Consider the following 24,140-nt stretch of genomic DNA (forward strand, 5'->3'; position numbering starts at 1 on the left):
GCTCTCCAAAATGACAACTCAAGTTGTCCTGCAAATGAAGGAGGGGGATGTCCTCAAATTCCTTGCAGCAGGAACCCACTTAGGTGGGTTGACTTCCAAATGGAACAGTACAACTACAAAAGGAAGAGTGATGGCATCTACACCATAAATCTGAACAGAACCTGAGAGAAGCTTCTGCTGGCAGCTTGTGCCATTGTTACCACTGAAAACCCAGCTGATGTCAGGGTCATATCATCCAGGAATACTGGCCAGTATTAGCTGTACTGATGTTTGCGGCTGCTACTGGAGCCACTCCTATTGCTGGCCGCTTCACTCTGGAAACATTCACTAACCAGATCCAGGCAGCCTCCTGGGAGCCAGGACTTTCGGTGGTTACTGATCCCAGGGCTGACCACCAGACTCTCACAGAGGCATCTTATATTAACCTGCCTACCATCATTCATTAAGTCTTAAGCTGCTCTTCCACAAAGGCAATAAATGGAAATAATGGAAAATAAAGTTTCTTAAAACAAAACAAAATAAAAACAAATAAATAAAAGACCTAAATGTAAAACCTCACACTTTAAAATTTCTATATGAAAGTACTGAACAAAAAATTTTTTGTGACCTTAGTTTATGCAAAGATTTCTTAGATATAAAACCAAAAACACAATCCATAAAAGAAACTGATAAACCAAACTTCATCAAAATTGAAAACTTCTGTTCTTTTAAAGATAATATTTTTTTTTAAAGATTTTATTTATTTATTTGAGAGAGAGAATGAGAGACAGAGAGCACGAGAGGGGAGAGGGTCAGAGGGAGAAGCAGACCCCCCGCTGAGCAGGGAGCCCAATGTGGGACTCGATCCCGGGACTCCAGGATCATGACCTGAGCCGAAGGCAGTCGCTTAACCAACTGAGCCACCCAGGCGCCCTTTTAAAGATAATATTAAGAAAATAAAAAACGAGCCTGAGAGAAAAGATTTGCAAAACACGTATCGAATAGGGGCATCTGGGTGGCTCAGTGGTTAAACGTCTGCCTTCGGCTCAGGTCATGATCCCAGGGTCGGGGGATCGAGCCCCGCATTGGGCTTCCTGCTCAGCGAGAAGCCTGCTTCTCCCTCTCCCACTCCCCCTGCTTGTGTTCCCTCTCTCGATGTCTCTGTCAAATAAATAAATAAGATCTTTTTTTAAAAAAAGTATCTAATAAAGGGCTTAAACCTAAATATATAAAGATTCATATCTAAGTAATAACAAACAGCCCAATTTTAAAATGGAGGGGAGGGGCAAATAATTTGAACAGACAGCTAAAGAAGAAATACACATCGCAAATAAGCACAGAAGAGACATCAAGGAAATGCAAATCAAAATCTCATGAGCCTCTTCCCCATTTAAGGGATGGGCTAAACTTAGCGACTCACTTCCAAAGAAACAGAGGAGGGAAAGAGCAAAATAGTAACTTCACAGTAGTGAAACCTGGCAAACACTACATTTACCAAGTGAGGAAGGCTAGTATCATCAGTGTTGTCACGTGGACATTATGTACCTCCCGATAGGATGTCTGGGGAAGACACTACACATCCACGATATTCCTTCCAAAAACCCATCACCTCAGGCTAATCTGGAGAAAAATATCAGACAAAACTAGATGGGAGACATTCTTCAAGATACATAGCCAACGGGCGCCTGGGTAGCTCAGTCAGTTGGGCGTCTGCCTTCGGCTCAGGTCATGATCCCGGGGTCCTGGGATCGAGCCCTGCATCGGGCTCCCTGCTCTGCGGGAAGCCTTCTTCTCCCTCTCCCACTCCCCCTGCTTGTGTTCCCTTTCTCACTGTCTCTCTCTCTGTCAAATAAATATATTAAATCTTTAAAAAAAACTAATCCTGAGAAAACACTAAACATGCCCAAACTGAGAGACATATTAAAAATAACTGACCAATACTCAGCAAGTGTCAACATTAAAAAAAAAGTGTCAAGGTCATAAAAGACAAGGTACCATCACAGATTAAAGACACATAACAAACTGTAGTGTGAGATCCTCAAACTGAGAAGAGTTATTAGTGAAAAAAGTAGTAAAATTCAAGTAAGGACTAAGATTAAGTTCATAATATTATACCAATGTTGATTTCCTTGTCTTGGTAATTATTCTATGGTTATATAAGATTAGGGTTGAAAGGCATATCTTAACATTCTAATAACTTTGCAACTTTTCTGTAAGCCTAAAATTATTACAAAAAAATGTTTAAACACATTATAGTATATCAATTAAAAAGCTGGAAAAAAATGTAAAAGAAAATGCCTGATTCTACTGAAATCTCCAAAGTTATAATAATCCCTGATAACTGAGAGGTATGTATTAAAATGATATCCCAGCACTTACTTTGATTTCTATAATTAATCCAATAGAAGAAATATTAAATTTTCACAATACTTACTCCTTCACAATTAATGAATTTTTTTTTTAAGATTTATTTATTTATTGGGGCGGCTGCATGGTTCAGTCAGTTAAGTGTCTGTCTTTGGCTCAGGTCATGATTCCAGAGTCCTGGGATGGAGCCCCACGTCGGGCTCCTTGCTTAGTGGAGAGCCTGCTTCTCTCCCTCTGCTGTTCCCCCTGCTTGTTTTCTGTCAAATAAATAAATAAAATCTTAAAAAAAGAAAAGATTTATTTATTTGACAGAGAGGGAGAGAGAGAGCAGGGGGAGGGGCAAAGGGAGACAGAGAGACTCTTAAGCAGACTGCGCTGAGCACAGAGCCCGACTCAGGGAGATCCCACCACCCTGAGATCATGACCTGAGGGGAAACCAAGAGTCAGATGCTTATCTGACTGCGCCATCCAGATGCCCCCCACAGTTAATGAATTTTTATGACATGCCAGAATATTAGCAAATGAGAGATGTATTTTATTCTAAGCAATTACTGTAATAGCTCTTTAAGTAAAAGGACAATCACAAAAAAAAAAAAAAAGCAAAACATCGGTTAAAAAATGTAAAAATTTAGAATATCAGTTATCATATATTGAAAGAAATTATCATAGCAAATAATTAAAGTTTAATAATGCTCCATGTTCCAATGTCCAAATGTACACAGTAACTCATGGGGGAAAAGGTACTACAAGAAGATCAAGCTTTCTTCTATCAAGCTTAAACCACTTGCTTTCATTTGATTTAACTAGACAATATCAAAACCAACCAGTAAACCAAAACAGGCATAATTCATTCAATATTTACTACGACTTTACCAATTCCTAGATGCTGGGGATTCAGAGATGATTAGATGGGAAAGGCAAATAAAGGAACAACTGCAATCTCATTTAACAAATATTCATTAAATAATAAAAGATGAATGAAAGATAACCCCGCCTTGGGGCCATGGGTGGCTCATGGAGTTACGTGTCGGATGCTTGATTTCATTCAGGTCATGATCCCGGGGTTGTGACATGAGCCCTGCGTGGGGCTCTGCACTCAGTGGGGATTCACTTGAGATCCTCTCTCCCTCTCCCTCTGCCCGTTCCCCTGCTCATGCGTGCGCACACACACACACACACACTCTCTCTCTCTCTCTCTCTCAAATGTTTAAAAAAAAAAAAAATTGCAGGGTGCCTGGGTGGCACAGTCGGTTGAGCAACCAATTTGGTTTCAGCTCAGGTCATGATTGCAGGGTCATGAGATCCCATGAAGGGGCTCCTCACTCAGCATGGAGTCTGCTTGAAATTCTCTTTCTCCCTCTTCCTCTGCCCTTCCCCCCACTCATGCTCTAAATAAAATCTTTAAAAATAAAATAAAATCTTAAAAAAACTTCCCATATTTAGTGTATGTATTTTGATGAGTCTGTACATAAGCACACACTTGCTTATGTACCATCACTGCAACCAAGGTACTAAACACATCCATCACCTCCAAAAATTTCCTTGTGTTCTTTTGTGGTGTGTGTTTGGTTGTTTTATTGGTCAGAACACTCAACATGAGAGCTATCCTCTTAACATATTTTCATATTTCCTAATGAAAGAAAGAGACTGAGAATTTGTTCTTCCTTCCTTAAGGTAAGAGAAATAGTCACACATAAGATTCACAATGCCCACTAGGTTTAATAGGAAAAAAACTAATGTAGTTATTCTTTAAGTCTTAGAGAAAACAGTTGGATCATCAGAAAAGGTGTGGTTATATATTGGAAATTAAGTCGAATACACATATTACGTGGCTTCTTCCATTTAGGCAAGCTGAAGGTATACATTTGTCATCTCTTAGTCTTGTTTAATTTTAAAACTGAGAGGGGCGCCTGGGTGACTCAGTCGTTAAGCGTCTGCCTTCAGCTCGGGTCATGATCTCAGGGTCCTGGGACCGAGCCTCGCATCAGGCTCCCTGTTCAATGGGAAGCCTGCTTCTCCCTCTCCCACTCCCCCTGCTTGTGTTCCCTCTCTCACTGTGTCTCTGTCAAATAAATAAAATCTTTAAGAAAAAAAACTTTTCTAAATGAGAATAAAATGTTTATGTTTAAAGATTTTTTAAAAGACTTATTTATTTATTTAATAGAGAAAGAGAGCACACAAGTGAGTGCAAGGGCTCTAAGAGGCGAGGGAAAGAATCTCAAGCGGACTCCCCTCACAGTGCAGAGCAGACGTGGGGCTCAAACTCAGGACCCTGAGATCATAACATGAGCTGAAATCAAGAGTTGGCCACTTAATGAACTGAACGGCCCAGGCACTCCTATTTATTTTTAAAATAAACTCTACCCCCAATGTGGGGCTCAAACTCATGACCCTGAGATCCAGAGTTGCATGCTCTACTAACTAAGCTAGCCAGGCGCCTCTTGAGTAAAAAAAAAAAAAAAGATTTAGTTATTTATTTGAGAGAGAATGTGCACACGCACTAGCAGGGGGAGGGGCAGTGGGAGGGAAGCAGACTCCCCGTTAAGCACAGAGCCCAACATGGCTTGATCTCAGGACCCTGAGATCATGACCTGAGCTGAAATCAAGAGTCAGATACAACTGACTGAACCACCCCTTGAGTAAAATTTTTAAAACTGATTTGAGATTTTATTTTCCCTCCTTAGATTGTATTCAACGCCATGGAGAGGAAGGGTTTTTTTTGTTATTGGGGTGATCATTGTGCTATACAAATATTAAATCACTATGTTGTATACCTGAAATTAATATAATGTTATACATCAATTATACTTCAATTTAAAAAAAGACATGTTTGCAAAAGTAATCTATGATAAAGAAGTCAGAACAGATGTGGGATGGATGGTTGAGGGGGAAGGGACAAGAGGGAACTTTCTGGAATGTTAGAAACTTTTTATAGCTTAATTTGAGAGGTAGATACATTTATAAAACTTCATTTGTGTATTTACTGTTTGTATATTTTACTACAATTGAAAGAAAGATACATAAATAGTTGCCGGATGATACAGGGCCTTTGTAGGTTTGAGCAGGTAACAGAAGAGTGGTGTGTTAGGGGATAAATCACAGCAATATGTAAGAAGAACTGAAACGGGAGAGGAAAAGATAGCCTTTATCTTTTTAAAAGATTTTATTTATTTTATTGAGAGAGAGAGAAAGAAAGAACACAAGCAGGGAGAGCAGAAGAGGAAGACAGATAATCTCAAGCAGACTCCACACTGAGTGCAGAGCCTGACGTGGGGCTTGATATCACGACCCCAGCCAAAATCAAGAGTTGGACACTTAACCGACTGAGCCACCCACACGCCCCCAGACAGACTTTAAAGTAACGTAGAATTAGGGTAATAATACTAATACGTACATAACACAATATGCCAGGTACTATTCTAAGAGCTACACGTGTAATAATGCATTCTAATCCTCTTACTAACCCTGTATGACAGGTATTATCATTATCCTCATTTTACAGATGATGAAACTGAGGCCCACAGGGATTAAGTAATTTGCTCAAGGTTACATAGCAACGAGAACATCCATGATAATAAACTTACTTTTTTACCACAACATACATACCTATGAATATACAACAAAACAAAAACCAAGACAAACTAGAATGGCATTCCCAACCTACTTAAACTGTGTTTACAGGGATGGAGTGCATCCAACAGCAACATCCCTTTTCCCCAACCAGAACTTCAAAGTCAGCATCATCCTCTCACCATTATCAGTCTGCATTCCCACCTGACTATAAACCTCACTCAGAAAGGGCACCATCTGCATAATCACCCTTACATCTTCTACTCCTGAAATTAGGCTTCACAAAAAGTTACTTTCTCACAAGAACATTAAGGCCCTTGGAAAAGAGAACAAAGGATGAAACATATTCCAATGGAAGAAACCCCATGATTTCATAATCTACTGGATGAATACAGGTGAGGAAAGAGGTTAAAAGAATCAAAAACAATCCCAAAGTTTCTAGCTTGCAAGGTTTTAGAAAGGTTATCAACAGAAATAAAAATAAATGGCCACAAAAGGCTTGCACATAAATGTTTATAACAGCTTTACTTCTAATAGCTAAAATCTGGAAATGATTCTAATATCAATCAACAAGTAAACAGATAAATAAATTATGGTATAACCAAACACTAGAGTATTACTAAGGAATACAAGAAATGAACTACTGATCCATGAAGCAACATAAATACCACAGACATTATGCCAAGAGAAAGAAGACAAAAAAAAAAAAAAATACATACTGTATGATTTCATTTCTATGACATTCTAGAAAAGACAAATCTAATTCAGAGTAATAGAAATCACATCAGTGGGGCGCCTGGGTGGCTCAGTTGGTTAAGTGACTGCCTTCGGCTCAGGTCATGATCCTGGAGTCCCAGGATCGAGTCCCGCATCGGCTCCCCGCTCAGCAGGGAGTCTGCTTCTCCTTTTGACCCTCCCCCTTCTCATGCTCTCTCTCTATCTCATTCTCTCTCTCAAATAAATAAATAAAATCTTTAAAAAAAAAAAAAAGAAATCACATCAGTGGCTGCCTAGGAATAGACTGGGGTAAGACTGATTGCAAAGGAGCCTAGGGAATTTCCACAGGACAGAAAAATGTTCTTTATCTTCACTTACTTTTGATGGTTTTCTGAACACTAAGAATGTGTGAATTTTACTGCAAGTAAATTACACCTTGAAAAACTTTTTTTTTTTAAGATTGTATTTATTTATTTGTCAGAGAGAGAGAGAGTGAGAGCACAAGCAGGGGGAGCAGCAAGCAGAGGGAGAAGCAGGCTCCCCGCTGAGCAAGGAGCTCAATGCGAGACTAGATATCAAGACCCTGGGATCATGCCAAAGGCAGATGCTTGCTTAACCGACTGAGCCACTCAGGCATCCCAGGTAAAGTTGACTTTAAAAAACGTTTTTAACTAAAAATACCAAACAAACAAAAAAAACACAAAAAAATTATTAACTTTTAGGTAAATAAATAGGTAAATAAGGGGAACCTTTAGCAAGGGGAGATGAAAAAGATGAGTTCATTTTATATGTGTTAAAAATGACATATCGGGTGCGTGGGTGGCTCAGTTGGTTAAGCGACTGCCTTCGGCTCAGGTCATGATCCTGGAGTCCCAGGATCGAGTCCCATATCGGGCTCCTTGCTCAGCAAGGGGTCTGCTTCCCCCTCTGACCCTCCCCCCTCTTATGTGCTCTCTCTCTCTCATTCTCTCTCTCAAATAAATAAATAAAATCTTAAAAAAAAAATGACATATCTATGAATATCCAAGAAATATAAGACCTTTCAGGTAGGCAGTTGGATATAATGAATTTGGGAGAGGCAGTGGAAAGAGAAGGACAGAGAAAGAGAACCAGAGAGATAAACAAAGAAAAGTATCAAGTGTTAAGAGACATCTAGAGTAAGGGGGCAGTAAAATAAAATTTTTAAGAAGGAAAGGGATGATAAACAGTGTTAAGCATTACAAGGAAGACACTTAGGACCACACATGAATATTTTTTATTTTCCTTGTGAATTCTAAAATGCCTTTCATGAACACCTTTCATCCCCTAGCTAAATATTTAACATAGAATTTTGCAAACCGGAAAAAGTCTCTCTAAATTCAAAATCCTGCTCCCTGAAAATCAACCTAATAAATTAATGTTTTTTAGGCACTTTAAATATTAAAAAAGAAAACAGGGTCAGAAAGGACTAAGGTCACCAGTAGACTTATGCTCTTAGAAATTTTTTTGCATGTTTTTGCACACATTAAATTACTAAGAGAATACCAGTAACATACCCTAAATTTTCCATGTGTACCACACAGTTAATTTACTAACTATAAATTTTTTTAAAAGATTTTTTTAAGTAATTCCTACACCCAACGTGGGGCTCGAACTTACAAACCCAAGATCAAGAGTCACATGCTCTACCGACTGAACCAGCCAGACACTCCTAACTATAAATTTTTCATGTCTTTCCTCAGAGTTTTTGATGAAGTGCTTGTAAATGTGTACTACTTTTCTGCAGACATGCATACTAGGAGGGTTTTCCCCTGATGCCTAATCCACCATTCAAATGTTTAATACCAACTATCTTTGAAAGGATACACAAGAAATTGTGGTTATCCATACAAAGGGGTACAGTGTGGGAAGGGGTCAGACATGGGAGGATAACTTACTTTTCATGGTATATCTTATTGAATATTTTGAATTTTATATCATGTACAGTTATAACTTATTCTAAATAATTCAACCTTTTTCCATTATTTAAGGCCTTTGATTTTAAGGCAAAAGCTGATGACTTCCCAAAGACAACCATAGTCCCAAGATGCATGGATAGCTTGTATGATAGAAATGCTTTGATTTACTTCTCAGAGGCCTTTCCCATTATAGAGAGCCTTGGATCTGCCTATTAACTTCATGTCAAAGTACCATTAGCCTCTCAAATATAAGCCAGTTCCTTCCCTCAATAGAGAGAGGAAGACAGTTTCACAAATCAGATTTGTTTCCTTTAATCTTTCCTAAAGTTTTCTTACAAAATCCTGACTCAGTCTTCTACTTTGACTTTTCTATTCCTAACAGCCAGATTTCCTCTTATTCTAATTACCAACACCCCCAAGACTAGCAATTCCCATACCTGAAAGGAAATTCTCACTAAGGAAGAGTAATAGAGAAATATATCACACACACTAGTGTTTCACATACAAAGAACTGATGAAAAACTTTCACACCGAAACACTAATAATAACTCTACTATGATACAGGCAGATATAAGAAGATGGTAAGAAAAAAAAAAAAAAGGAATGAATACAAAACAGCAGCATTTAGGGCACCCTGCTGGCTCATGGCTCAGTCTGTACAGCATGCAACTCTTGATCTCAGTGTTTTAAGTTCAAGCCCCACGATAGGTGAAGAGATTACTTAAAAATAAAATCTTAAAACAAAAAACAAAACAAAACAAAAAAACGGGGGGGGGGACCCGCCTGGGTGGCTCACTCAGTTAAGCGTCTGCCTTCAGCTAAGGTCATGATCCAAGGGTCCTGGGATAGAGCCCCATGTCGGGGTGCTCAGCAGGGAGACTGCTTCTCCTGCTTGTGCAGACACAAGCGCTCTCTCTCTCAAATAAATAAAATCTTTAAAAAATTTTTTAAAAATTAGCAGTATGTGATTGATTAGTCAATCAAAAAGTTTTTTCTTCCCTCCACCCTACTACCAAGTAAATTCTATTTAACCAAGGAGAGTACAACTAACTCTTCAGTTCAATAACTGGCAGCTCTTATTATTACTAAGACTCTTAGATAAATTTCAACATAATTCACTTTTTAAAAGACTAAATAAGCTATAACTCAACATATGACAAATATTTACTAGAACTGAAATTCTTTTCAGAACACACAGTAAGACTGCATTTCCTTACCCCTTATGTGAAATCTGTTAAGACCGTAAGACTTGCTTTGGCCAATGGACAATAAGCCAAAATGACAGGACCCTCTTCTAGACACTTTAAGAGCCAGTGAGTTATTAGCAACAGTCTCCTTCCTATCATGGAACGTGTTGAGATGGAGCCTCCACCAATGTGAGACCCTGCACAGCAAGAACAAGCAGAATCCTCCACCAACCCACAGTACACATATAGCATGTCAAGCAAAAAATGTCCTGTTAAAAGCCACTAACATTTTTGAACTGTTACCATAACACTACCTGATCTCTCCTGACAAATATACAATCAAAGCCAAAATCATTATACTTTGCTTATTGCTTACGAAACAAAGTCATCCTCAGCATATCCTTTCCCCTACCTCTAGTAAACCCCCAATCCCATCAATTTTTCTGCTTTAAACTCTCTCAAATCCATCGTATCAGCTCTCCTCCTTATTGAGACTTCTGTAGTAACCTTCTAACCAGTCTCCCTACATATAATCTCTTCCCATTTATTCTCCATAATATGTCCAGAGTAATCTTTTTAAAATATAATCATATCACACTCCTGCTTTTATGATTTTCACACCAGTTACGAGCACAGCAAAAATGGCCCTTCAAGAAATAACTGTAAGGGGACGCCTGGGTGGCTCAGTCGGTTAAGCGGCTGCCTTCGGCCCAGGTCATGATCCCAGGGTCCTGGGATCGAGTCCCATATCGGGCTCCTTGCTCAGTAGGGAACCTGCTTCTCCCTCTCTCTCCCTCTGCTTGTGCTCTGTCAAATAAATAAAATCTTTAAAAAAAAAAAAAAAAGAAATAACTGTAAGAAATGCTAGAAATGTTCCATGATGTTCTGCATGATGGTTATATACTGTATACATCTGCAAAAATTCAAGAAGCTTACACTTAATATTTACACCCTGATGTCTCAATTAGTTAAAAAGAATAAGATGGCCCCAAAGTAACTTTTCACCTTCATTTTACCAAATATCCATCCCAAACCACATAAATAAACTATAGCCACAAACCATTAGTAATCACCCTCTTAGATAATGATCTTTCATGCTCTCAGGTATTTAATATCCTTTCCACTTGTACTTTTCTTCAAGACCTAAATAAAATCTCATTCCCTCAGGGATCATTCCACCTAGGTATCACTTAACTCTATCTTCACTTGTGCTACAACTCTTTGTTTGTACATTCCACTTCCCATAACCTTAGCATTCACTACACCAGTGGGTCTCAATCAGACATGAATTTGTTCCCCAGGGGACATCTGGCAATGTCCGGAGACATTTTTGATTGTCACAGGGCAGGGAGGGAGTGCTACTGGCATCTAACTGGTAAAGCCAGAACTGCTCCAAAATATCCTATAATACACAGCACAGATCCCCATAACAATTAATTATCCTCCCGAAAATGTCAATATTGCCATGGTTGAGAAACCTTGCACTGCATTTATCGTATGTACTTATTTGCAAGTCTATAACTCTACTAAACTGAACAGGAAGGATCAAGTCTTACCCATTTTTTGTATCCTGGCACAGTACTTAGCAAACAGCACTCAAAATGTATAATAAATAGATGTCATTATGATAAGCACAGTGCCTAGAATACAGGACTCAAAGATCTATAATACATGTATTATTACTGAATCTTCTTTTGATTAAAATAAAGCTAAAGCTACACAGTTTACTGGCTAAACTGGTAGCTTTTATTTTTTTCTTCCAAAGGTATTTATTTATTTGTTTGTTTATTTATTTAAAGTAGGATCCACGCCCAAGGTGGGGCTCAAACTCATGACCCTGAGAATAAGACTACAGGGGCGCCTGGGTGGCTCAGTCGTTAAGCATCTGCCTTCAGCTCAGGTCATGATCCCAGGGTCCTGGGATCGAGCCCCACATCGGGCTCCCTGCTCGGCGGGAAGCCTGCTTCTCCCTCTCCCACTCTCCCTGATTGTGTTCATGCTCTTGCTGCATCTCTCTCTGTCAAATAAATAAAAACCTTTAAAAAAAAAAAAAAAAGACTACAGACCGAGTCAGCCAGGTACCCTATGCTGGTAGTTTAAATTCAAATTCATCAATTACTATTTTGATTTGATGTTTTCACAGTATATAACAATAAAACATAAGTTATAACCTGAGTATCTCAAAAGTGTTACATTGAAATTGATTTCCATATTAAGTTAAGCACGAGTAAACCAAATAGCTTAATGACTATGCTTCAAGAGGATTAAAAAAAGAACACTTTCAAAAAAATGTTTTAATCTCATATCACAGTGCCGCCAGATTAAGGTAGAGTAAAATAATGGATACTAAAATTTGGGATACCATTCCCCTTAACTTCAATCCAATATAATTTAACAAAATGACAGTGCACTTTAACAAATTGTCAAAAACAACCAGTTTTTTTGTTATTTATTAAATATTTCATACCTCAAAAATAGAATCATTTTATTGTTAATGACTGGATGTACCACCTCAAAGACAGTCATAAAGCATATTTTAGGTGTTTGCTTACTGTATCTTTCACCATAACCTGGAGGGTTGAATGAAAATCTGTACTTCCAAGACTTTTAAATTAACTAGATGCCTGTTAAATTTAGTTGTTTAGAGTAAAATATCAGGAGGCTAATTATCCAACTGAAGGCAAATTTTTTAAAGAATGATATACTATTAAAATATCTACATTCCAAATCTGATAAACAAGTTTTTTGATTCCTATCTAAAGTTCTCAAAACACAACTTTCAAATTAGGTCCATTCCTGATGATTATAAAAAAATGTTTTTTCAAAAGTCACATTTGGCCCTCCTTACAGGCACAAAACCTAATTCAATTCCAATACTAAAACCACTAAATGCAAAATCAAAGTAAACCCCCCCACACCCTTATTTCTTTATTAAATAATAAACAGCATCTACTTCATATGTATTCAGCCAGAGAAAGAAAAAATTCATTTGGTAACAATCCATTATTTAGGATTTTGGAATAACACCTTTCACTATAGTAATAAACTCTTATAAAACTTATTCTTCTAACTTACTGAACTATCTAATACATATTACAAAAACAAAATTCATATGTCAATATTTTTCTTCCAAGCCATGCTATTCTTGAACACAGTGGTTCTCTCCAACCATTTTATTATACATTTGTATGTTTATGTATAATTAGTTCAATCAAAATGTCATGTAAACAAAAAGATATCCAAATTCTATACTTTCCATTGCTAATAACCAAGTCTATTATAGGACATTTCTTTCCTAAATAGAAAATGTTCACATCTTTTCCTTCTTAAAATCCTTCAAGTTTTACAGCATTATTTTATAGAATTGAACATTCACACATAATACACAAAAATAATTGTCAGTACCTAAACTGAAAATAAAAGGAAGGATCTTTTCATTACTCTATTTTCAAATTATTTCTGCTTTTCTAGATAATGGAAATTAGCACCAACAACTATACGTCAAAGTAAGGAATCTGAAGGATGCCTGAGTGGCTCAGTCAGTTAAGCATCCAACTCTTGATTTCAGCTCAGGTCATCTCAGGGTTGTGAGACTGAGCCCTGCGTCTGGCCACAGCCAGCTTAAGATTCTCTCTCTCTCTTCCTATTGCCCCCCTCCCCAAAAAGGTAAAGAATCTGAGAATGAGCATGTTATATTGTTCCTCTGGGACTCAGAACCCTTGAATTCTAAGAAAAAAAACAAAAACAAATACCATACTCATATAATGTGTTGGTCCATACATCACAGTCATCATCTACCATATATACAGCATGAGATTACTGAAACACTGCATATTAAATACTATCACACATACTATACAGAGTTTCTATGCAACAATAAAGAGTAAAGTTTCCTTATCAAGTACAGTTACAGGTAAATAAGTAATTTTAGTCTTTACAATTAACAATATGGATGCTTTTAGCAAAGAGAGAAAGCTTTCCCAATTTTTGAGTAACACTAAATTTCTAAGTGTAAAAAAGGAAAAACCTTGACCTTGTTTAGTAAATGCTGTTTATCAACTTTTTCTGAAATTTCTCAGTCTCAGGGGAAATAAATTTGAAGAAATCAATCAAAAACACAAACTAGAGACTCATAACCACTACAACTGGACTAAAAACATCAACCAAAACATAAGGATATGGTTAGATGTCATGTACTGAAGCACACAGAAATTTTAAAAATATACTTAATATAGTTACTTAATATATTTCAACAGTCACCTTACAAATCCTATTAAAATACATGTTGCAGTATTTTTAAAATCCACATATGGACCAAATAAAAATAAAAGACATTTTTCTCAATATGTTCCAAATAAAGTTTTCCTTTTTTTTTTTTTTTTTTTAAAGATTTTCTTTATTTATTTGAGAGAGAGAGAATGAGAGACAGAGAGCATGAGAGGGAAGAGGGTCAGAGGGAGAAGCAGACTCCCCGCCGAGCAGGGAGCCCGATGCGGGACTCGATCCAGGGACTCCAGGATCATGACCTGAGCCGAAGGCAGTCGCTTAACCAACTGAGCCACCCAGGCGCCCAAAGTTTTCCTTTTTTAAAAAATAAATTCTTTTTTTTTAAGATTTATTTTAGAGAGAGCGAGCGAGCATAAGTGGGGGGAGGGGCAGAGGGAGAGAAGCAGACTCCCCACTGAGCACAGAGCCCAAAATTGCTGGTACCCTAATCAGGATCTTTTTTTTTTTTTTTTTTTAAGATTTTATTTATTTGTCAGAGAGAGAGCGCACAAGCAGGGGGAGCAGCAGGCAGAAGGGAAGCAGGCTCCCGGCTGAGCAAGGAGCCCAACACAGGACCCTGAGATCATGATCTGAGCCAAAGGTAGCCGCTTAACCGACTGAGCCACCCAGGGATCCCCCTAACCAGGATCTTTTAGACAGAGTCCTCAGTACCCTAACAAGATTTGAGGCCTAAGAAAGGTAAATATGTATAACATAACTACCAAACAGACTAGAGACTAGAATCAGGAGAGATTGAAAGTAGACTTAACTAAAAAAGAAAAAGAACAAAACAAACAAGAATATCATACTTCAGAGATATTAGAACTAAATAGGATGCTGGGGTGCCTGGCTGGCTCAGTGGAAAAGCATGTGACTCTTGATCTTGGGACTGTGAGTTCGGGCCCCACATTGGATGTAGAGATTACTATAATAAACAAAAAGTAAAAAGGATGAGTTGAAAAAGAAATTTCAAGAAAATTTAACTGTGTATCCAGAACACATAAAATACAGCAAAAAAAAAAAAAAGTTTCTCATTAGAATGCTTACCCTTACTTACATACCACATTCTATTATTTGCTACTATTATTCATTTTTAAAAACTGTTTTCGTGACCCACTAAATTGAATTCACAAGCCATTAATAAGTCACAACCTAAAGTTTGAAAAGCACTGGCTTAGAGGAACTGACAACCACTGGAGTTCGTTACTTTCCTAAGTACCCACTTTAATATTTAGGAGGTGGAAAAAATGAAAAGACAGAATTCCTCCAGGGCAGAGACCATGTCTTACTGGCATATGATCATCACTTAATGTTTGTTAATTAGTACATTGTGGAATACAAAGCACTTCAAGGTAAGGACACACAAAGGATACCTATAAAAATAACCCTAGGAGAACATGAGTACTTTGGATGCCTTCAAAGCTAGGAAGGTGAAAAGAGCTCCAGGAAGTAGAAGAGTGACATCAACTGACTCTTAAATATAAAAATCAAGAACCAAAGGGAAAGAAAATTTCGTTCTTTAGGATAGGCTTTATCCACAAAGGAAAAAGAAAATGTCTTGTAGAACTAAAGTCCACTAAGGGTACAAAAAGTTGTAAGCTACTCTTGATTAGAAATTCTAATCATTTCTTTCAAAAATATATTTTGAGCTCCAAATGTATTAATCCAAATCAAAATTATGGAATGCACTTCAGTCTTAAATATTAGACTCCATGTATTCATTTGTAAAAATTTACTAAGTAGGGGCACCTGGGTGGCTCAGTGGGTTAAGCGTCTGCCTTCAGCTCAGGTCATGATCCCAGGGTCCTGGGATCGAGCCCCATGTCGGGCTCCCTGTTCATCAGGGATCCTGCTTCTCCCTCTCCCCTCTGCTTGTGCTCTCTCTCTCTCTCAAGAAATAAATAAAATCTTAAAAAAAAAAAATTTACTAAGTAGCTAGTGCTAGTGTGATAGGCAACAACTTATTGAATGTTTACTATGTATCAGGCAGTATGTTAAGTACTTAAGAAGAGTCATCCCAGGGCGCCTGGGTGGCTCAGTTGGTTGGGCGACTGCCTTCGGCTCAGGTCATGATCCTGGAGTCCCTGGATCGAGTCCCACATCGGGCTCCCTGCTCGGCAGGGAGTCTGCTTCGTCCTCTGACCCTCCCCCCTCTCATGTGCTCTCTGTCTCTCTCATTCTCTCTGTCTCAAATAAATAAATTAAATCTTAAAAAAAAAAAAAAAGAAGAGTCATCCCATTTATACCTAACAACCTTGTAAAGTGACTACTATCTTCATTTTATAGGTTAGGAAAGTAAGGCTTAAAAAAGCTACATAAAGAAGTTACACAGCTAATAAATGGTGAAATTAAAATATATTAAGTGCCAGTTTTATTATTATTAGTGGCTGCAAATCAGAATATTTAGTTCCATTTTATTATTTGTCAGTGCTTTTCTCAGAAACTAAATTTTGCATATCATTTATTTTATTTTATTTTTTAAAGATTTTATTTATTTATTTGACAGAGAGAGACACAGCGAGAGAGGGAACACAAGCAGGGGGAGTGGGAGAGGGAGAAGCAGGCTTCCGTGGAGCAGGGAGCCCGATGCGGGGCACGATCCCAGCACCCTCATGACCTGAGCCGAAGGCAGACGCTTAACGACTGAGCCACCCAGGTGGCCCTTTGCATATCTTCTTAAATGGAATAATTCATCTACTTCTAAATCTGCATAACACTATTGTAAGTTTATTGAAAGGAAAAATTAGCCCCTTCTCAACTTTAAAGATCAGTTAGAGGCCAATTAAAAGTAGTTATATTTAGGGGCGCCTGGGTGGCTCAGTTGGTTAAAAAAAAGTCTGCCACTCCTCGGGCTTGTGCTCACTCTCTGTCAAATAAATAAATAAAGTCTTAAAAAAAAAAAAAGGAGTTATGTTTAGAGGCACCTGGATGGCTTAGTCGGCAGAGCATGCAACTCTTGATCTTGAGGTCCTGAGTTCAAGCCCTTCCTTGGGCCTAAAGCTTACATAAAAAATAAAACAAACAAACAAAAAGGTAGTTATGTTTAAATATCACTGACATTGGCATTTTTTACAGGATGTATACCTGTACTTTCATTGACTTTATTTACATGCAGGTACTTACATTTTGAAAAACCTTTCCACCTTTTATGGCCCACTTAATTTTGTCACTAGGTAAAAAGATGCTGTATTTCAGAACAAAAAGTCTGCTTCTAGCACAAATGGAAGAGACTGATAGAAATATTGTTACCAAATGCTGACAGATATATCCCAACTGAAAATAATTGTTTCTAGTCCCTCCACACAACTTTTCAATTCATGTGAATTTTTTTAGAAGGTCTGAGATATCTTTAATAAAATTAAACATCAATTTTTACCACTAAAAATTAAAGCACTTTAATCCAAAAATGGAATGTAACGGGGAATGAAATAATACAGGTTTGTATCTTTTTCACTTACATCTTAGAATTTGAAATCTTGAAGAATATAAAAAAACAATCCAGCCATGAACAAATGTAGAAACCTAAAGGCAGACAAACATAACACTGGCACTCCGTTTAACAGAACAATTTCAATTTTATGAAAGACTTGACTAGAGAAACAACACTTTTTAGAAAAGACTCATTCAGGGGCGCTTGGTGGCTCAGTCGTTAAGCATCTGCCTTCAGCTCAGGTCATGATCCCGGGGTCCTGGGATCGAGCCCCACATCGGGCTCCCTGCTCAGCGGGAAGCCTGCTTCTCCCTCTCCCACTCCCCCTGCTTGTGTTCCCTCTCTCACTGTGTCTCTCTCTGTCAAATAAATAAATAAAATCTTTAAAAAAAAAAAAAGAAAAAAGAAGGCTCATTAATATATGATCCTGAACTGAACAGCAGCTAATACCTACCAAAAAACTCCTATAAAAGGTAAATTAGTATGAATGCAATTATTATAACAGACACTACTGATAACCAAAAGGGATACAAAGAAAAAATTAACTGATTTTAATACACAAATCAGTCAAATGAAAAACACAGAATTTATTCCCAGGTAATGTGAATAACAGACTAATCTCAAATCTAATTTCAATGCCAACAGTTGGCCCCTAGATAATTTCTGGATTTATTAAGTATTTACATAAGTACCAGCAAATTACTAAAATAAATTATACTCTTTATGTTTAGATAAGAGCATCTAGTCTTGGGGTGCTTGGGTGGCTCAGCTGATTAACTGTCAGACTCTTGATCTCAGGCTCAGGTCTTGATCTCAGTGTCATTAGTTCAAGCCCCATGTTGGGCTCAGTGTGGAGCCCACTTTCAAATTAATTAATTAATTAAAATTTAAAAAGAGCACCTAGTCTTTCTGGTGTTCTGTAAGTAATCCGCTTCTTTTTTATTAACAGAATGGCATCATTACATGGGTCCAAATATGTATGTGCCTTGATATACAGAAAGCCTGTTTAATATGAACACACATTCAATTAATTACCATATCCATAGTTCTTCCCAAATCTGTATTATAGAAAACGCAATTAATTATTTTCTATTCAGTTCACTCATATTTTTGGTCCTGTACACTGTTATATTTCTTTAAAACCTCTCATAGTTTAAGTATGTTTGAGAAACTGTCCTTTAGTTTGGAAGGAAGATTACTGTCAAGATAATCTTAGACTATTAAACCCAGTTGATTCTCAGAAATTCTTCCATTTATAAAACATGAGAATTATAACCAAATTAACAAATCAGATATCAGAATGCCAAAAGTTAAGTCATTAAAAGGGAATCCAGAGAAAGAGTCAGTTGTGAAAGAACAGGAAGTGATGTACACTGCCATTTTGTAGATGAACTATTTAGAAACATAAGTACCATACTAAACTGGAATCAACCAAACCCAGACTTAACAGCTCTCAGTATTCTGACAGTGACATCGAGGTCAGCTGAAATAACCCTCAGGCAGTTTTTCCCTAATAATGAATTTATCTAATTGATAAAGAACATACTTTTACCACTCTTAGAATTCCTACAAGCTATGGAAAAGAGGGTTTCTTTTTAGTTGTCCTTAAGAGTATCTCTTAGTTGTAGCATGCATTTTGGAAATTGAGCAAGTAGTTTACTTATATTCTGTGTACATCCTTAAGTTTTGTAGCCTTTATTGACAAACCTTCTCTGCCTGCACCTTTCCAAAACAAAAACAGTCACTCTTTGCTGAGCAGTATGCTTGGGTTTACACATACTAGTATAAATGAATTATCAACAACAAACCATAACATACAGAACTAGACTTTATGGCAGAATTTCCCATGTAAGGGGAAACTCTACATACTACAACATGCAGCTTTGTGCCATGAAATAAAGATTCAAATGAGAAGTGCTGTTTAAGTCAAAATGAATTCAGTTAAAAATAAAAAGGGAATAAAGAAAGCAAGAAGAATTCTACTTTCTGAGGAAAAATAAACTGATTTAACATATCATTAATGAAATATCAAAATCATGAAATGAGAGGAGAGAAATGAAATTAGTGCCTAACACTACTTATACTAACATCTTTAAAGCCCTGTCTTAAAACAGGTTTCAAAATGCAACATACACCAAAAAAACCTCTGATGAACAACATTAAATATACATGGCATTCGGAAGTATTTTAAAATAAGTCACCCACTAAGCAAAGCTTAAACACCAAATACAACTTGTTAATAAAACATCTAAACAACCCATAGCTGTACATATTGTAGTCTTCGTTGCTTTGTAAAAAAAAAAAAAAAATTAATCTTAGAACATTTATATATGAAACATTTGGAAATCACTTCATCAGTAAATCTAAATACTTAAAGAAAAAAGTATGAACAGATTTCATGACTATTTGATCACAAAAAGCACTTGGCAACACACTTCCAGAATGTTAAAATTTTTATTTATTTCTACTCTACTAAGGACAAAACCAACAAGTACTACTGTAAAGCAGATAATTTGTTTTAAACAAATCTGACATGAAGCAAAAGAAGTGGAAAAGTGATTTATTGACTACATAACACAGATCCTATCACAGCATAATTAGGCAAATTAGTGTCTGTTTTCTCATTTCCTTCAGAAAAAAAGCATTTCTACAGAAAGGTTTGTAACCTAATCATTTTCAGAAAATCCAATTCCAATGTTATACAAAATAGTATGAACCCTAAAAATTCACAGCTCGAGGAGAACGTCCATAAGATGGCCTGCCTGTATGCATTAATCTTTAATAATTCTTCAAGAACTACTAAAATCACAGAAAGGAAAAGGAGAGGGACATGAAAGAGTACAAATTTATTTTATTTGAATCCTAGTGAAAACCCAACATGCTCACCAAAAAAATGTCAATCTAGTGTGTAAAGAGAGCGAGAGAGACATCAAAACTGTTCAAACATGGCAGGGTCCCTCTCGAGAGGCCATCTCTCCCAACAATAACAACAGGAACAGATATACTTCCCAGGGACAGATCTCAGGGGAAGAATATTAAACCAGTACTGTTATCGATTTAAAACCAAAGGGAAAAGGGTAACCTTTCCAAGGGAAGCGCCATTACTTCCCTCTCCAGCTCCCCCTCCCTTTCAGTGTATACACAGGCCTATGTATGAAGAAACTGCCTTGGACTTCTGCAGCATTGCAGTAGACTAAAGGATGGGGAAGGGGGAAGGGTAGGGGGAGAGAAACGCTTCCATCACCCATGTAGGAGTATGGATTTCCTGAGCAGGGGTGGAAGCCACCCAGCAGGCTACCCTTCCCAAGAATACAGACACTACAAAGGAGGAGAGGGAGGAGCAGAGGGATCAGAAGGGAAAGGGACCTCGCGCCTTTAAATCGGGGTGCACATCAACCCAGTCTCCCCAAGAGAGCCACACCTTCCTCGAGACATCCCCTTCCACCACCCCTTCCGGTGACCCTCAGGAAAGAGGGATGTAATTGCTCTTGCCCCTCAAAACGGGAGGGCGCCTAGCTCACCAGCTTCTTCACCCCACCCACTGAAATCACAGACCCTCCTTGTCTCCCTCCCTACCCCACCCCCACCTCCCTTCTCGGAGGCCAGAGTGGGCCGAATTTCCCCGCCCCCTCCATGTCTCCCTTTCCCAAAGCAGAGGTGCCCTTACCCTTTCGCCGACAGGTCTGGGGCGGAGTAGGCAGGCGCAGCCCCCTGCAGCGCTCGGGCAGCCGCTACGCTGGAGGGCGAAGAGTGAGGAGGAGGGGGCCTGGCGACCGACTGCCGCCCCCCCCCCCCCGGAGCCCCAGCAAGCCGCCCAGCCCAAGCTCTGCGACAAGGGGCGGGGGGGGAGGGGGCGAGGGGACGACCGGGGTCGAGGAGGCGCCCTCAGAGCTTGGGCTCAGCTAAGATGGCGCGGGGAAGTGCTGGGAGCCGCCGCCGCCGCCTCGGGGGAACCGGCCCGGGCCTCGGCCGCCTTCCGTCCTCACACAGCCGAGGCCCTCTCGTCCCCCGCCACGGCCCCTCAGCGGGCGGGCCCACGCACAGCCCTCCGCCACCACCACCACCCCTGGGAAGGGGGCGCTCACAAAGGGAAGAGAGGCCGCGGGCCGGCCGGCCGGCGGCGGGGCGGGGTCCCCAGGGGCCGGGAGGCCTCAGAGGTTCGCGGGTGCCTCGCGCTCTCGGCCCGCGAAGGGCGCAGGCAAGCGGGACCCCTCCTCTCTCCTCAGACAGGCGGCGGCACCGACTCACTATCTTTGCCACCCTCCCTCTCTCTCTCTCTCTCCGAGCCCTGAAGCCACAGAGCCCGGCCGCTGCCCAGGTTTCCCCCCCCTTCCCCGACACCACTCCCCTCCTCCCGACAGTCATCCCAGTCTCCGATCTCGCGAGATTTCCCGCCTGACAGGCCCGACCCTGCGCGAGACACGACTGCGAACGCGTGCGCGCCCTCACGGGAGCGCGCGAGTGCTTGCACTGACTGGGCGGAGTCTCCCGGGTACCCCGAGTCCCAGCCTCGGTCCAGCCTCGTCGCACGCAGCTGGCGGATCTCTTCTGCCACGCGGGCATCAGGTGCATTCATTTCACCCTGAAATCTGAGAAAGAAGAGTTTATCAGCTCTCCTCCTCTGTTCTCACTTCCAAAATATGCGCCCCCCAAAACCCTGCGAATGAGAAGCTTGCCCTGGCATGTAGGATATCCAGTTCTTACACACCTTGGTTCAACTACTCCGTGGAATTCAGAGGTAATCTGGTCAGTGTAATCAGTATGTAGTTGAATTTTTGGGATTCTAAAAGCTTATAAGAACTTCTGGAATGGTAATAAGAGTTGAGAATACAGATTAAACCACCCTGTATGTTGGTAATGGTAGGAAAGAGACAAATTCTTGTGAGGTTTTGGTGTATGTCTTTAGTAGATTGAGTGACGATAAGTTTTGGAAACAGGAGCAGCGAACAAACTGAAGAGTCCTACGCGTCCTAACGCAGGAAAGAGAGCTTCTAATTTTTTTGTGTGGTGAAAACGTTTTTTTAGAGGAAAACTCCTTCAGTGGACTATAAAGAGCAATTTTATTCAGGAACCAGAAAGTATGCCTCAAGTGCAGTCATAAAAAAATCTTGATTCTTCAACTGGTTAAGCAGTGAGATAAATAGATCTGTTGTGTGAGACTTATGAGTAAGAGTGTACCCCGGAACAACTGGAAGTTACAGTAAACTAGGAAAGTAAACGCTATGATCAGAAAAACAAGGGCGCCTGGGTGGCTCAGTTGGTTAAGCGACTGCCTTCGGCTCAGGTCGTGATCCTGGAGTCCCTGGATCGAGTCCCGCATCGGGCTCCCTGCTCGGTGGGGGTCTGCTTCTCCCTCTGACCCTCTTCCCTCTCATGCTCTCTGTCTCTTGTTCTCTCTCTCAAATAAGTAAATAAAATCTTTAAAAAAAAAAAAAAAAACCCAAGATATCCTCTTCGGTGGGTTATACATATAATTTGTTCTAAATATGCTTTTTCGTAGTAAGGGGGTTTGCTCTGTCAGTCAGTCCTCTTTTCACCTATATTGTCAACTACTCTCAAGTGGCAACTTAACCTCAGCATTAAAACATGCCCTAGTTTCTTTGGAGGGAAAAGAAGGATTACAATCTTCATCTCTCCTCCCCTTCAAAGCCAAGCTTCTGGGAAAAGTTGTCTGTCTTCCAACCTCCACTGAAACTGATCTTATTACAAAAGTCAAGAGTGACCTCCTACTTGCTGTGTCTGGTAGAGTCATTTTATTTTATTTTTTTTAAGATTTTATTTATTTATTTGACAGAGAAAGAGAGCAACAGAGGGAGAGGGAGAAGCAGAGTCGCCGCTGAACAGGGAGCCCCATGTGGGACTTGATCCCGGGGCCCCGGAACCATGACCCGAGCCAAAGGCAAATGCTTAACCGACTGAGCCACCCAGGCACCCTAGAGGAGTCATTTTAATGCTTCTTGACATCTGCAATATTAGACATAGTTGATACTCCTTCCATCTTGAAACTGTGTTCCTCCTTGGCTTTTCAGCACCATTCAAAACCAGTTTTCCTTCTACCTTCTTGTCCTTGGAGCCTCTCTTCCTCCATCTACCGCTCAAATGATGCCCTTCCAATCCTGATCCCTTCTTCTGAAAGTTACAGCAAGAATGTTCTCTTCTAGTTATTTCATACATTTAGGAATGGAAAGAGATTCAGGCTTTCCTATAATATTTATTCTTAATTTTCTATGGAAAATTTCAAACATACACAAAAGGAATGGGATATAATAATAAACCCCCATGTGGGGGTGCCTGGGTAGCTCAGTCGGTTGAGCGTCTGCCTTCGGCTCGGGTCATGATCCCGGGGTCCTGGGATCGAGCCCTGCATCGGGCTCCCTGCTCGACCAGGAGCCTGCTTCTCCCTCTCCCTCTGCTCCCACTCCCCCCACTTGTGATCGCTCTCTCTCTCTCTGTCAAATAAACCCCCATGTGTCCGTCACCTAGCTTCAACTATTATCAACCATTTTTATCATTCTTGTTTCACCTATTCTCTCACAGCCTTTTGCACCCAATGTAATCCCCCTCCAACCAATGTATTTTTTTTAAGATTTATTTGTGAAAGAGAGGGAGGAATAAAGAGAGAGTGAGTGGGGGGAGAGGCAGGGCTAAAGGGAGAGAATCTGGAGCAGACGCCTCCCTGAGTGTGGA

General features: G+C 39.6%; 1 protein-coding gene across 1 annotated transcript in view; it reads right to left on the reverse strand.

Moving 5' to 3' along the window:
* TAOK1 (TAO kinase 1) overlaps positions 1-21,655 on the reverse strand; it is a 158,164-nt gene extending 136,509 nt beyond the window's left edge. Inside the window, exon 1 of the mRNA XM_035027669.1 lies at positions 21,121-21,655. The gene's annotated coding sequence lies outside the window, so the exon portion shown is untranslated. The remainder of the gene's footprint in view (positions 1-21,120) is intronic.
* Between the last annotated feature and the right edge of the window lie 2,485 nt (positions 21,656-24,140).

The sequence above is a fragment of the Mirounga leonina genome, unplaced genomic scaffold, assembly GCF_011800145.1.
Source record: "Mirounga leonina isolate KUSES-001 unplaced genomic scaffold, KU_Mleo_1.0 Mir_200, whole genome shotgun sequence".
Classification (NCBI taxonomy): domain Eukaryota; kingdom Metazoa; phylum Chordata; class Mammalia; order Carnivora; family Phocidae; genus Mirounga; species Mirounga leonina.